Source organism: Pteropus medius, unplaced genomic scaffold (assembly GCF_902729225.1).
Source record: "Pteropus medius unplaced genomic scaffold, Ma_sr-lr_union100, whole genome shotgun sequence".
In the NCBI taxonomy this organism is placed as follows: Eukaryota; Metazoa; Chordata; class Mammalia; order Chiroptera; family Pteropodidae; genus Pteropus; species Pteropus medius.
The window spans coordinates 15,275,101-15,287,949 of record NW_024349804.1 but is presented as its reverse complement, the minus strand read 5'-3'; the positions used below and the strand labels follow the sequence as shown (position 1 = coordinate 15,287,949).

Genomic DNA, 12,849 nt, shown 5'->3' with positions numbered 1-12,849 from the left:
CGGGGTGGGAGCCGGGCCGCGCAACGCGCATGCTCCAAGTGCGGCGCCCCCGACTCGGCGCTCGGCTCCGCTCGGGCATTTCCGCCTCTTTGTTTTAAACTCCGGACGGGTTTTTTCTCCTGCTCTTGAGGGGGACCCAGAGGGAGCGGCGCCCCCTCCCCCTTCCGGCGCTGCCCCCGCGTGCGCCCCGCTCGTCCGCAGCCGAGACGGCAGGTCAGTGAGTCCGCCCCCCGCCCGTCCTGGCCCGCGGCGCCCGCTCCTCAGGCCGCGGCCTCGGCGCGTCTCCGGGCCCGGGAGGCTCCGAAGCCCGGCCCGTGCCCCTGCGCCCCTCGTCCCCCAGGGCCGCGGAGCCCCGCCACCGCTCAGTGGGCCCTAGGGAGGCCAGGACCCTGGGACGGACCACAGGGGAGGACCGGACCTCCGAACTGGTCACCGGGGAGGGCCGGACCCAGCAATGGGTCACCGAGGAGGGACCAGGGAGTACCGGATCCCAGGACGAGCCACCGGGCAGGGCCCGACCCCGGCACCCGCCAGCAGGCAGAGACCAGAAAGCGCTGGACCCTGAGACAGGGCACTGAGGAGCGTCCAACGCTAGGAAGGGTCATCGAGTAGGGTCCAAAACTAGTACAGGTCACCAAGGAGGGTTGAGACCCCAAGACTGGTCAGACCCTGAGTCCTGTCACTGGGGCGGGTCAGACCTCAGGACGGGCCAGGACCCTGGGATGGCTCAACTGGGAAGGCTGGACCCTGGGACTGTGCCATGAGACAGGGCACGCTCCATGGCCCAGGCTTCAGGGATGACCAGGACCCCCGTGTAAGTCCCTTCAGAGGGTGGCAGTGTTGGGGCAGGACTGTGAGGGAGGGTAGGCTCTCGGAAGGCCGGGATCCTGGTAAGAGCTGGAACTTGGAGACAGGTCTTCAGGGACACCAGGACTCCTGAAAAAGGGGCAGAGAAGTGCCCAGGCCACAAGAGTGGACTGTGAGGAGTGCTGGGACCCAAGCTAGGCCCCCAAAGTTGGGTATCTGGGGCAGGATCCAGAGGGGCCCAGAATCTCCCCAGCCCACTTCACTGGACCCCTCCCCCACCACTATGAAGGCTTTGGGACACCAGGGATCCTGGTCACCTGGCCCACAGGTGCATCCCCCCTTCCAAGAGGCTCCTGGTTACCCTAACGTGAGCACCAGGGCCAGCCTCACAGACCTTCCTGCCTGCAGCAGATGCCACGAGGCTGGGACCTGGAGGCAGACGTGAAGCAGGGTTGGGGATTCAAGGGGACTCCTCGTCCACACTGGCTCCTAGGCCAGCACTGTGTCTACTCCCAGTCCCGGAAAGCTGTCCCCTACTCTGTTCTCCATTTGGTCCCGTGGTCAGTGTCTGGCACCTTCAACTGCTTCTCCCCATCTGGTGGTGTCACCAAACAAGCCCCATTCTCAAAGTTGTGTAGGTGTACCCTCCATCCTAAGTCTGGAGGTGTTTTCAGTGTCGGAGAGGTTCTAGGTGGGGTGGGGTTCAGGCCGGAAGTGTGGGCCTGGTGCAGGAAAGTTGGAACAGGTGAGGGTGCATGTCAGGTGAGTGACTCAGGCCCCTTCTCCACTCCAGGACAGGAAAACGCTAAAGGACCTTGGGATGAGGCCTTTGCTTCTCTGAAACCTTTACCTCAGACTTGCATCTAGAACTTGCCTGCGTTTTTCTGTAATTCCGAATTGGTTATGAAAATGTGAGGTGTGTCGTGTGCTGCTCCGTGGCTGGGCCGGGTTCCAGGGGTGCCCAGTGAGGTGCTGCTGGAGGAGTACGAGAGGGTGCAGGGCCCCCAGAACGGGCTGCCTGGCTCGAGGTCAGCAAGGCGCGAACGTGCGTGCAGAAACGAGCAAATGAAAGGCAGGAACACTTTTAGAATTGGTGTCAGGCTTGCAAACTTCTCCAGAAGTTGGGCAGTAGGCTGAGGTATAAATCTAAAACTCTGAGCTGTGTGGACTCCCAAGAGAGATACTTGAACTAGTCAGTTCAGTGTTTCATTTCGTGCGGCAACCTCTCGGTTACTTAGGAGAAAGCACCGTAGGATTTCAGTTTAATGTATCGTAGGACCAAATCTTAACCAAATGGAGTCCCCAAGTAGTCGTCCCTTTATGTGCCAAATGTAACCACACTTCTCACTCAGTGCTGCTTCTGACTCTTTTTAAACATGCACTTTACTTTTTTTAAAATGTAATCTGCTTTGTGAAGTTTTGGGAAGGACTTGTAAAACTGGCCATTCAGTTTGGTTAAACTCCTTAGAGTCTAATTTTTGGATTTTTAAAGGCGTGAGCGTGCTGGATAGTTGTATTATATATTGCTGTCCAACAAATCAGCCCAAAATTTAGTGCCTTAAGCATGAGTTGTTACCCCCCAGTTTCTGTGGGTCAGGCGTCTGGGCACGGCTAGTCCAGGTCCTCTGCTCAGGGTCTCACGGGCTGCAGGCAGGCTGCCATGGGGCCTGAGTCTTGTGCGAAGGCTCCACTGCCAGGCCAGCTTCCAGGCTCACACGTGAGGTGTCAGTCCCTTTGCACGCGGGACCCTTCTACGTGGGGCTCTCCACAGGGCAGCTCAGAGGTAGCCAGACGGCCAGTCTTCATGACCTCATCTTGGCAGTGACATTCATCCCTTTTGCCATATTCTGTTTGTTAGAACCAGGCCCAGCCCACACTTGAGGGGGAGCAACTGCATAGGGCGTGTGTACTGGGAGGGGGTGAGGGTCACTGGGGCTGTCTTAATGGCTTCAGTAATGAGGGCCTGTACCTGAAAAGTACCTGTAGGTGGATTAACAGAACTGTGTACAGAGTAGAGGATTAAGTTTGAGGCTGCAGTAGTTCAGTTGTCCTTTTAGTTGTATAGGTACCTCCGATGTCACCACGGTGACTGAAACTATTATGCTACTTGGAGCTTACACGGGAGGGAAGATAAATTGCAAGTAGGAAAGATTTTTAGGAATTAACCTACAGCCCCTGCAAATTAAATCTCAGGAGTAGGTGTCAGTAATGTAGAATTCTTTGATAGCTGCCAATGATTTTGCTCCAGAAATTATACACTGACCTTTGTAAGAAGTTTTTTAAAGGTCTGAGGTCCAGAACTGTTTGGGATATCTGATCCTTGTAAAGAAGTTATGCTCCCAGAACCTGTGTGCCCCCCGTGTGCCTGGGCTCCGATGCCGTGCCTCTTTTTGGCATTCTGGGCCAGAGTCCGTAGCACAGGGCTGTGAAGGGCACCCACTAAAGGAGGTCTCCCTGAAGGACTTGTCCCAGGAGCCCCACCCAAGGGAGGCTTCCCTTCCTGCTGCCTGGCTCTCTCTGGACCCGCCCAGGTTCCGCCCTGCTAGCAGGAGGCAGGGCCCTTTGCTGTGCTTGGGATTACCTGTTAAGGCTTTTGGGTTAGATTAGAAAGCGAGGTTTGTTTTGGTCTGTACTGCTGCTCTTTATTAAATGGCAGGGTTTGTTATTTCACTTGGAACTTTGGTTGATGGCGGAATCGAACTTGAAGTTGAGAATGTACTTTTCTCTTACTATTGAAATATGCTGAGGTTTGAGAATAGTTTCTTATTACCCTTCTGATATCTGCTGTTACTGTTGCGAAAACGGCGCATGATTGGTTGTGCTTCAAATAATGGAACTGTTCTTTAGTCCACAAGCTGAGGCCTTTGAAAGTAACAAGGCTGTGCTTTCTGCTCTGTCAAGTTTCTCCCTGCGGAACTGAATTATATGAAGGACAAAACGACACAGCACTGATGGGGCGCTTAGCACATGCCGAGAGGGCCAAGGGGTGCGCCTTGCTGAGATGCCTTTTCAGACTGTCCATTGAATTAAGCAGAATTTCATTGATGAGAACTACAACACACTAGAAACTATAGTTCTTAAAAACTGTTAGGGCGATTGGTTTTTTGAAGAAAACTTCTAATATAGAGGTGAATTGAGAGAGTGGAGGTTAATTGGATGTTTTTGCAAATATATCAATATTTGTTGGACTTCGCTACATTAACAGTAGATTCCAGATGTTTAGAAAGAAATATGCGAACAATAGAGAGCTGTCAGCCGACCTTGAAGCCCCCTGCTAACCTGGGGTCCTGTGGTGGTCTTGTCAGCTGCTACATCTTCTGATTCTCAGTGGGGCCTGGCTGGAAGACTTACTGAAATCTTCATGGATGCCTTTCCTGGCCCTGTTCTGAAGGCGTTGTGCATGCCGAGGAAGCACGGGCGAGGGCACGGGGTTGGGCATGGAGGGTGGGCGTGGGGCGGGCACGTGGCGGGCAAGGCACAGATGCAGGTACGGCTGGGAAGTGAGGGGAAGAGGAGGGCTAACCTTCCTCTTTTTTTATTTCGCATGATTTCCATATACTTTTTTACCCAAGTTTCATTTGCGGGAGAAAAGAATGGTGGAGAAAAGCTGACAGAATTTTCCAGTGGGCACCCTGACTCCCTCCCCCAGGCCAGTGAGTTTGACCACACTTGCTTCATCTCTTTCCTTCATGCATATTCATTGTCGTCGAATCACCTGAAAGTGTCTGCAGACAGCCAGCCGCAGTCCTTGGGCCACTCAGCACGCAGGTCCTAGGAGTAGCGTGGTCTCCACACAATGGCAGCATCATTGTCACACCTGGGAGTGGGCACTTATTTCACATATTAGCTAAATCCTGTCCATTTTCAAACCTGCCCAGTTGTCTCAAGAATGTCTTCCACTTACCAGACTAAGGCGGGTTCTTGGCGTGACATAGCGGGTCATGCCCCCTTCGTGTCTTTTCATTTTGGGCTCCCCACTTCCCCCCTGGCGTTGGCTTTTCGAGACCCCTCGTCTGCATGTTCTGCTCCTTCACGCACTGCATCGTCTACCTGTGCGTGTTCCCCGGGTATGCCTTTGCCTGAAGGGAGCAAGGGAGAGGCTGGGTCAGGTGCAGGGTTTGGCGGACCGCTTCACAGGAGCTGTTGAGTGTTTCATGTCGTGCCGTTTAGGGACGTGCCATCGAGCTTCGGCATTACTTGGGTCGGTGCTGCTGGCCACACCTCTGGAGCTGCGGGCTCCAGGGCCCTGTGGGCTGGACCGAGTCCCAGGGCGCGCAGACCGTCAGGGAGCCCAGGAGTCATGCCCTTGTCTTGGAGGGTCACCCTGTCTCCTGTACGCGGGCCAGTTGTTGGGTCCTCTGCGCCATTTCTGATGCGGTGGTGTCTGCAGGCCACTTCGTTTTCCCAGGCACACGGTGAGACCCACTCCTGCTGCCTTGGGTGCTTTTAGCGGACCTTATTAAAGAGTCGTGGGTAGGCAGTGTTTGAAATTGTTAATGGAAATATGACTTTTGCTGTCAAGTAAAGTGACTGCCCTTCTCACCATAGAGATGGGAACAGCTAGAGGCAGTTCATTTCCCTGGCCTTCCATTAAAGGCAGCCTGGTGAAGAAAATGGGTAGAAATCAGAAGAGGGGTGTGTTCGTCAGCACAGGTGCTTTAACAAAATGTCAGAGCTGGCTCCTTTAAACAGCAGGCATTCATTTCACACTCATTGGAGGCTGAAGTCCAAGATCAAGACGCGGGTCGGTTTGGTTCCTGGTGAGGACCAGCTTCCTGGCCTGCAGACCACATGGCTGCCTTCTCGCTGTGTGCTCCACCCAGACAAATCTAAACCTAACTGCCTCCCAAAGGCCTGATGTAGAGATGGGAAGTAGTGCTTCAACTCAACACATGAATTTGGGGGGCCAAATTCAGCCTGTACTACTGGGCTCCGGCATCTGGCACTTGTTGACTAGCCTGTCTCTCATCTCCAGGATTAGGAGAGGGGTTGCCTAACAAAAGCGTTGCCAGCGTTGGTGGCCGCGCTGTTTTCTGTGCTTGGGAAACTGACTCTTTCTTAGGCTAGTGGCTGCCATTTTTCTAAATACTATTGTATTCATGTTTTATTGCTACTTAACAAATTGCCACAAACTTGGTAGCTTAAAAGGACGTGCACTCAGTCCCAGTTCCGGGGTCAGAAGGCCAGCACAGTGCGGCTAGCTCCTCCGTTCAGGGTCTCAGAGGCTGAAATGGCCTGTCTGCCGGGCTGTGGCTCTTGTCTGGACTCCAGTCCTCTTCCGAGCGTGGGGACTGCTCTCGGCTCTTAGAAGCTCCTCAGTTCTTTGCCCCTGGGGCTGTGGGCATCTGACATAGCATGTTGCTCTGTCACCAACTAGAAGAAACTCTGCTTTGAAAGACCATGTGATTTGGTTAGGCCACCAGTGACTTGCTCGCCTTGTTAAGGTCTGTTGATTCGGGATCTTAATGAGATCCTCAAAAGCCCCTTTGGAGCAGTAGCTAGGTGCACAAGGGTGGAGGTGTGGTACACCGGGGCCCCGAGTTGTGGGGCCCTCTGCCGTATCCCCATGACTCCAGGCCCCAGGGTCTCGTCCCACTGCAGCATCAGCTTGGTCCAGCTTCTCAGCCCCTTAGTGACCATCTGGTCACTGTGTTCATTGAGGTGCAGCTCCTGGGCACCTGTGAACCTGGAGAGATAGGTCGCCTTTCTAGCTCCTGAGCATAGCAGGACAGGCGGGGGACAGCAGAGGCCAGCAATCCTGATCAAAATGGGGAAGAGGAGGGAGCAAGGAGTCACCGGTCCAATGTGGTTCTGAAACCCATGCTTTTCAGGCTCCAGTGAGCCTGCTGACTGTGCTTCCACGTAAGTCAGCCTTTCTCGTGGAGGCGCATGTCTGCAGGGGCCCCGACCAGCGGGGTCACGAGGTCCAACAGCCCCTTTGGTGGCATGTTTTTCATGCTTCTCTAAAGGTTGAATCCGAGTCGAAAACCAGTGTGATTATTTAAATGCGGTCTGTTACCTGGCTTAGTTCTAATTACGCCTCCCCTTTTCCGTACATCGCCTGACGTTACGGTCTCACGTTCCAAGTTCTCAGGGATGGCATCTGAGCCTCTGCCCTCCTCGTCTCCCCACCCCGCCTCCGTGCTCTGCCTTGATGTGCTTTCTTCAGCACGCTGGCCACTCTTGGCTGATGCGTTTGTCATGTCTCCTCACAGCTGGACCGGGAGCTCCGTGAACACATGTGAGCACGCGTGGCACATGAAAGGTGCCCAGTAGGCATTTCTGAATGAGTGAGCACATTTCCTGAGAGCTCTGAAAGCGCCGTGGCTCCCACTTATACTTAGCTCATAGTTTGAGGGGACACAGAATTCTACGTTGAAGTCATTTTTTCCTCAGAACTTTGAACGGATTGCTTCTTAGACCTGTAGAATTCAGTTGCGCTAACGAGAATTCTGCCTGATGCTGTCTGATTTCCGTCCCGGCGTGGGGACCTCCTTGCAGAACCGTCAGGACCCTTTCTTGCGCCCCTGGCGTGCTGAGCCTGGTTAGACAGGGCCGTTCCCCGCGCTGCTCAGCACCGGGCTTCCATGCCGTGGAGGTTCGCGCCTATGCCTCCGGGTTCCGGAGTGTCGCCTGCAGACAGTGGAGAGAGGTGCGGTGAGCCCGCGTGCTCCCGCCCGGCGTCCACTCCGCGTGGTAAGGTGTTGTCTCAGTCGTGTGCTTTTTCCGACCCCTGTTAGTGGGATGTTGGGTCTTTTCTCATCTTTGGGCACATTCTCTCAACTCTGTCATTCAGCCCGAGCGTTGAAGTCGTACGGTTGCCAGCGCGTGGCTGACGCAGGGCGGGGAGAGGCAGTGACCGAGTGAATTCTGAGTTCCGGGAGACGGCGTGGTGACGCAGTGCGCGCGCGTGCGTGCGAACGTGTGTGCGTCCATGGGCGCGTGCGTGTGTCTATGGGTGTACATGGGTGCGTGCGGACGTGCGCGCGTGCGTATGTGCGTACCTGTGTGCGTGCATGCGTGCGTGCGTCGCTGGGTCGCGGACATTCAAGGACAGGCGTGAGGCAGGCGACGCGGCCCTCCAGCGCGTGCAGGTGTCGGGGCGCGGGCACAGCGGGCGCGGGGTCCAGGACGGCGCCCTGGCGGCCGGCGGGCTCCTGGGTGGGGCGAGGCAGGTGCCCCTGGCCTCCGGCTCTGAGCCTCCGGAGGGTTCCGGGCAGCGGCATGGGGAGCTGGGCGGGTGGGAGGGCACGGTCGCCCCGATTCCTGACGGAGACACCAGCCGCTTGAGCCGCGTCCAAGGCGAGGAAGGAGGAGCGGCGGTGGCTTTCACCCAGACCGAGCCCTGCGGTGCGACCCCCGCGGGACGAGGCGGTGGCCGTCTGGCGGGCTGTGGTGTGACGTGGAGGTGGACAGCACTGCGTCTCACTCACATGGCCGTGCAGATCCTTAGTTGAAGCCGTGAAAATTGGGAGTGAGCTCGGCAGTGGAGCTGGCCGTCGTCAGTCTGGGCCCTGTCGGCGAGTGGGCTCGCTCGTTCACCCAGCGCGTGCCCGGGTCGCACTGCGTGCCCCTCGGGCACCCAGCGACAGCAGAGGGATACTCTGGGTGTGAGGCCAAGCTGGGAGACCCTGAGCAGGGACGGGGAGGTGAGGCCCAGGCACCAAGCCTCCTAGTGCTGCGCTCTGGGTCCCCCGGCAGCGTGCTGAGGGTGGGGTGACCGGAGTAGGGGCTTTGCTGGGGCGTCAGGTCCTAGTGAGGGGGAGGGGGAGGGAGAGGGAGGACTCTCGCTGTTTTTGGAGTCATGAGCCTTCTTTAGGATTTAACCTGAAAGCATTTTTATGTAGTTCGTTATCGTTATTTTTAATAGCTTTCATAGTAACGTGTAGCCGCATGAAAGTAAATTTGAAGTTTTTTTTCTTATTGCCATCTTGACCTGACTTCAGTGTCCCAGCCAGGAGCATTCATGACACAGTCCTGTTATTTCGATGAGGTAGTGACTAGTGCTTGCTGTTTGGCCTGTGCAGAGCCTGGCGGCCGTTGTGCTTCCAGGCAGGCTTCATGGATGGACCTTTGGGCCGGCCTCGTATCTTTTGGGTCCCACTGTGTGCCAGGCGCCACTATAGGTGATAGGGTTCCACTGGTGGGCAGGACAGGACAGAGTGGCCAGCAGGCGTGGGAGCAGGTTAGCAGGTGCTGTGGTCCCGGAGGCTGTACGGTCAGGCAGGCCGCAGAGCAAAAGCCCCGGTGACTAGCTGGAGAAAAGCAGGCTCTTCCTGCTCACTGCCATGTGCGAGCTGCCGTGGGTGCCGCCCACAGAGGTCGCCCAGCCTTGCTCTTCGAGTCGCCGGGGGGAGAGAAGCCAAGCAGAACCCGCAGGCAGCGGCCCCTTTCAGCACCCCCCAGGGAGGGTTGACTCCGGACCCTGGACGTGCACAGTCATCACAGACTGGTTTGCGAAAGGCCTTTGGGCCTGGGGTGCAGTCCAGCAGCTTGGTGGTTTCTGTGTGGGAATCGGTAGCACTAGGTGTGCCAGAGTACCTGGGAGAAGGCAGGGATACCTCTAGCTGACGTGACAGTGTCTACTTCAGGGAGGGATCTCTGCCAGACACGATGTCCAGCGACGAGGATGCAGTCTGGCCCCTATTAGGGGGGTGGGCGGGCAGGGCACAGCACATGAAGATGGTGATGGGGGGGTGGACAGGAGAGCGACCAGCTTCAGACCTGGGGTTTGGGCGGCCTGTCCAGGAGGCTCAGGGTCTCTGATGGCTGCCCAGGAGCCATCCCATTGCCCTGAAGATAGAAGGCAGGGTGACAGGAATAGCACGCACACAGCTGAGAGGCAGGCGAGGCTGGAGCTGATGGGGGTGGGCCCTGGTGTGGAGGCGGCTCTTCAGGAGTCACTGTCCGCCACTCTCAAGGGTCGCACTGAGGAAGGACATGTCTGATTTGCTTTCCTCGATGTTGCTCGGATGTTCCATTGGGAGTGAATTAGTGGTGAGAGAGGGTGCGGGGAGGCCTGTCCTGGGCCGATTTGCTCTTCAGAGAGGAGCCATGACATTGTCTGGGGCATGGCCGTGGGCACAGAATTCTGGCCAACAGCACGTGGTGTTATGGGGAAGAAGGGATAGAGTTGGGGCAAGGATGGTGGCGGAGGAGAGAGGGAGGGGAGAATGACCCCTGGGGGCAGCGGGAGCTGGGATGAGGCGGGGGTCGGTGAGCAGGTTGATAGTCTCATAAGCTGTCATACAACCACATGTGACCACCGTGGTGGGAATTGACTGCAGAGCATCTGTCAGTACAAAGACATGTCTGCAAATGTTCATAGCCTTATTCTTGACAGCCCCAAAGGAAAGAACCCGGATGTCCGTCTCCTGGTGAGTGGGCAGTACAGTTACAGTGGACGCCACTCAGAATAAAAAGAATGAGGTGTCCACACGTGACAACGTGGGCAAATCCCAAAACAGCAACACTGAGTGACGGGAGCCAGGTGGGGCGAGCACATGCCATGTGACCCCATCCACACAGTGTCCAGGGCACTTCCTGCTGGTGCCAGGGCAGATTGGGTCCTCATCTCACTCATGGTGGTCATTTCCTGGGTTAATACCAATGCTTACTAAGCGGTCCCCTTTAAATATGTGCATTTATTATTTGCCACATATCCCCCAGTAAGGCTGTTTCATAAAGGTTATCGAGGTACTATGAACGATTTTGCACCAGTAAATTTAATGAACTATTTTCTAGGAAAGTGCAACTTTGCAAAACTAATTTGAAAATAAGTAGAAAAGTTGGTGAACAAAAGAAAGATAACTGCTAAGTGTGGGTTTGCTTTCCACTGTGGGCTCCCCAGGCAATGGTTGAGCAGGACTTAGGCTGCTGGGGGGCTGTCCCCAAGGAGGGCACTTCTAGAAGGGGCCTGCTGGTCACAGAGGTGGCCTGTGTACTGCGTCTCTGAGTAAGGACGTAACACAGACAGCAGTGGCCATGATCTCAGACCCCGAACTGCGGAGCCAGTTGTGTCTGCTGACGTGGAAGAGCCAATGTCGCCCAGTAGTGGTAGCAAGCGTGTGGTGGTGCATCGTGCAGACTGAGGACCGCGTGTTAGTAAGAATGCAGTCTGGAGGCGTATGTCAAAGTCCTTAGCGTACACCCAGGGGACACGGCACCACACTATGAACAGGACTAGCTTTGGTGGGGTTTGTTTCTCGGATCACCTTTTACTTTCCAAACCGTGTTGAACATGCGTGTTCTTTTCTGCTGCAGGACAGACCCAGAGTGAACGTAGAGGACAGTGGTGGATGGGGTGGGCCCTTCGGGGTGGAGGGCTGCCCCCCAAGCAGTGTGTGGCAGTCGGAAGGTAGGGGAGTCCCAGACAGCAGAGGGCCTGCATCGAGGAGGGTGAGGAGGCTGGTGTGGGTGGTCCAAGGGGAGTGGACACGGGCAGGGCCTCTTCACGCAGGCACAAATGCCTGAGGCCCGGTTGTGCCCAAAAGATGTGATGGAGCGTCACTTGTGCCCTTGGGAAGACTCCAACCGCACAGATTGCTGTCAGGGCCTGTGTCTGTGAGCTGCTCTGTCCCCTCCAGGAGTCAGATCTGGGGGCTCAGCAGGGGCAGGGGAGACAAGTGGCCTTGGGGATCAGTGATGTTGATAACATCCTCCTCACTAGGGTCTTGTCAAGGGCAGTTTTTTGGAGTAGGGGGATGGAAGGTGGGAGGGAGGAGGGTGAAAGAGTTATGAGGGTCCTGTGAAGGAGCTGCTGGTGCTCCCTCTGCACTCAGAAGAGGGACGTGTGGAAGGTTCTAGAACGCGAAGGGCTTGCTGGAAGGGTCAGAGCCCTCAGGAAGCAGGAGGATGTTCGGGCAGACCAGAGGTGGGGGTGTGAAAGCTGGTGCTGTGTGAGTGCAGGGCTCACGGGGGAGCGGATGGCTGGGCAAGACAGAAGGCCACCGAGCAGTGTCAGTGTAGGGGGGCCCTCCAAGGAGACCGCTGCATCACTCTCTATGGCCATGGCAAAGCAAAGGGTCAGGCGTGGGCTGGTTAGGGCGGGCTCCATAGAAGGTCCCCAGGGCCACGACTTGGGCTAGCCAGCTGACGGCTGGGCTTCGGTCACCCAGAGCATCCAAGTGCAGTGCCAGGAGTGGAGGGGCGAGGACAGGGACTCGGTCGGCGTGGGGCTTGCCACATAGCATCCGGGGGTGCAAGTGGTGTCAGGCCTGTTACAGTCATGGCAAGGGGACGTGGCAGCATAAGCAAAGGCATATGGGGCAAGGCTGGAAGCCGGATGCAGCTTCTGGAGCCCTCTGAATTCACAGCCGTGGCTGCTGGCACGTGATGCTGTCATCTGGACAGCTGTGAGAGGCCCAGCGCCCAGCACATGCCACGGGGGCAGCTTGCCACAGAACCACACTGCACATTGTTTGCGCACGTCGGCACGGCGAGCCACGTCTAGCGTTCAGGAAGGTTTTCAGTCCACGTGTCGACAAAGTTAGTTTTTATTTATATGTATACATAGCTATGTGGAGTGAAAAATATCCTGGGCTGTTTGGTGACCAACATGCAGCATGCTGGTCTGTGGCATTTAACCCCTTCAGTCAGCTTTGGTCAGTGGTGTTGGGACAGACATGGGTCTGACACAGCAGTGTTTTCATTGTGGACACCAGGCAACCACCTGAAACCCTCTCTACTTCAGGCCCCATCGCATGTCTTCGTAGTTTATTTTAATGAGAACAGCATCTTGTCCAGTTCAGTTCGATCATCTTTCTGCCTCAGGCTGCAAAAGATGTAGGACTGAGTGAGGCATTTTATCAAGACGGACCAAGTTCTGTTTGTGATCTTTGTTTTCCCATTTAAAAATTTAATTTAAAGTAATTTAAAGCAAATTAGGAAATTGTGATAAATTAAGAGTTAGTGAGAGGGTGTCGAACTCAAGTTGGAGAAAGACACCCTCCACCCCCGCAAAGGCCTAGTGGAGGGCAGGACCCGCTCTGTCCTCTCACTTTGGTGGCACTGGCTGTTTGCATGTGGGCTCCTGTGGATAAA

The 12,849-nt window shown here is 55.9% G+C and overlaps 1 protein-coding gene across 7 annotated transcripts in view; it reads left to right on the top strand.

Annotated features, from left to right (window-relative positions):
* The first annotated feature begins 25 nt into the window (after positions 1-25).
* The window catches only part of PCGF3 (polycomb group ring finger 3), a 40,020-nt gene continuing 27,196 nt past the window's right edge, over positions 26-12,849 (top strand). For 4 of the 7 annotated variants that reach the window (XM_039838378.1, XM_039838380.1, XM_039838376.1 and 1 more), the window contains exon 1: positions 28-213. The gene's annotated coding sequence lies outside the window, so the exon portion shown is untranslated. Of the gene's footprint in view, positions 214-12,849 lie in introns of all 7 variants that reach the window. The other 3 variants (XM_039838381.1, XM_039838384.1, XM_039838379.1) reach the window with 3 other exon arrangements.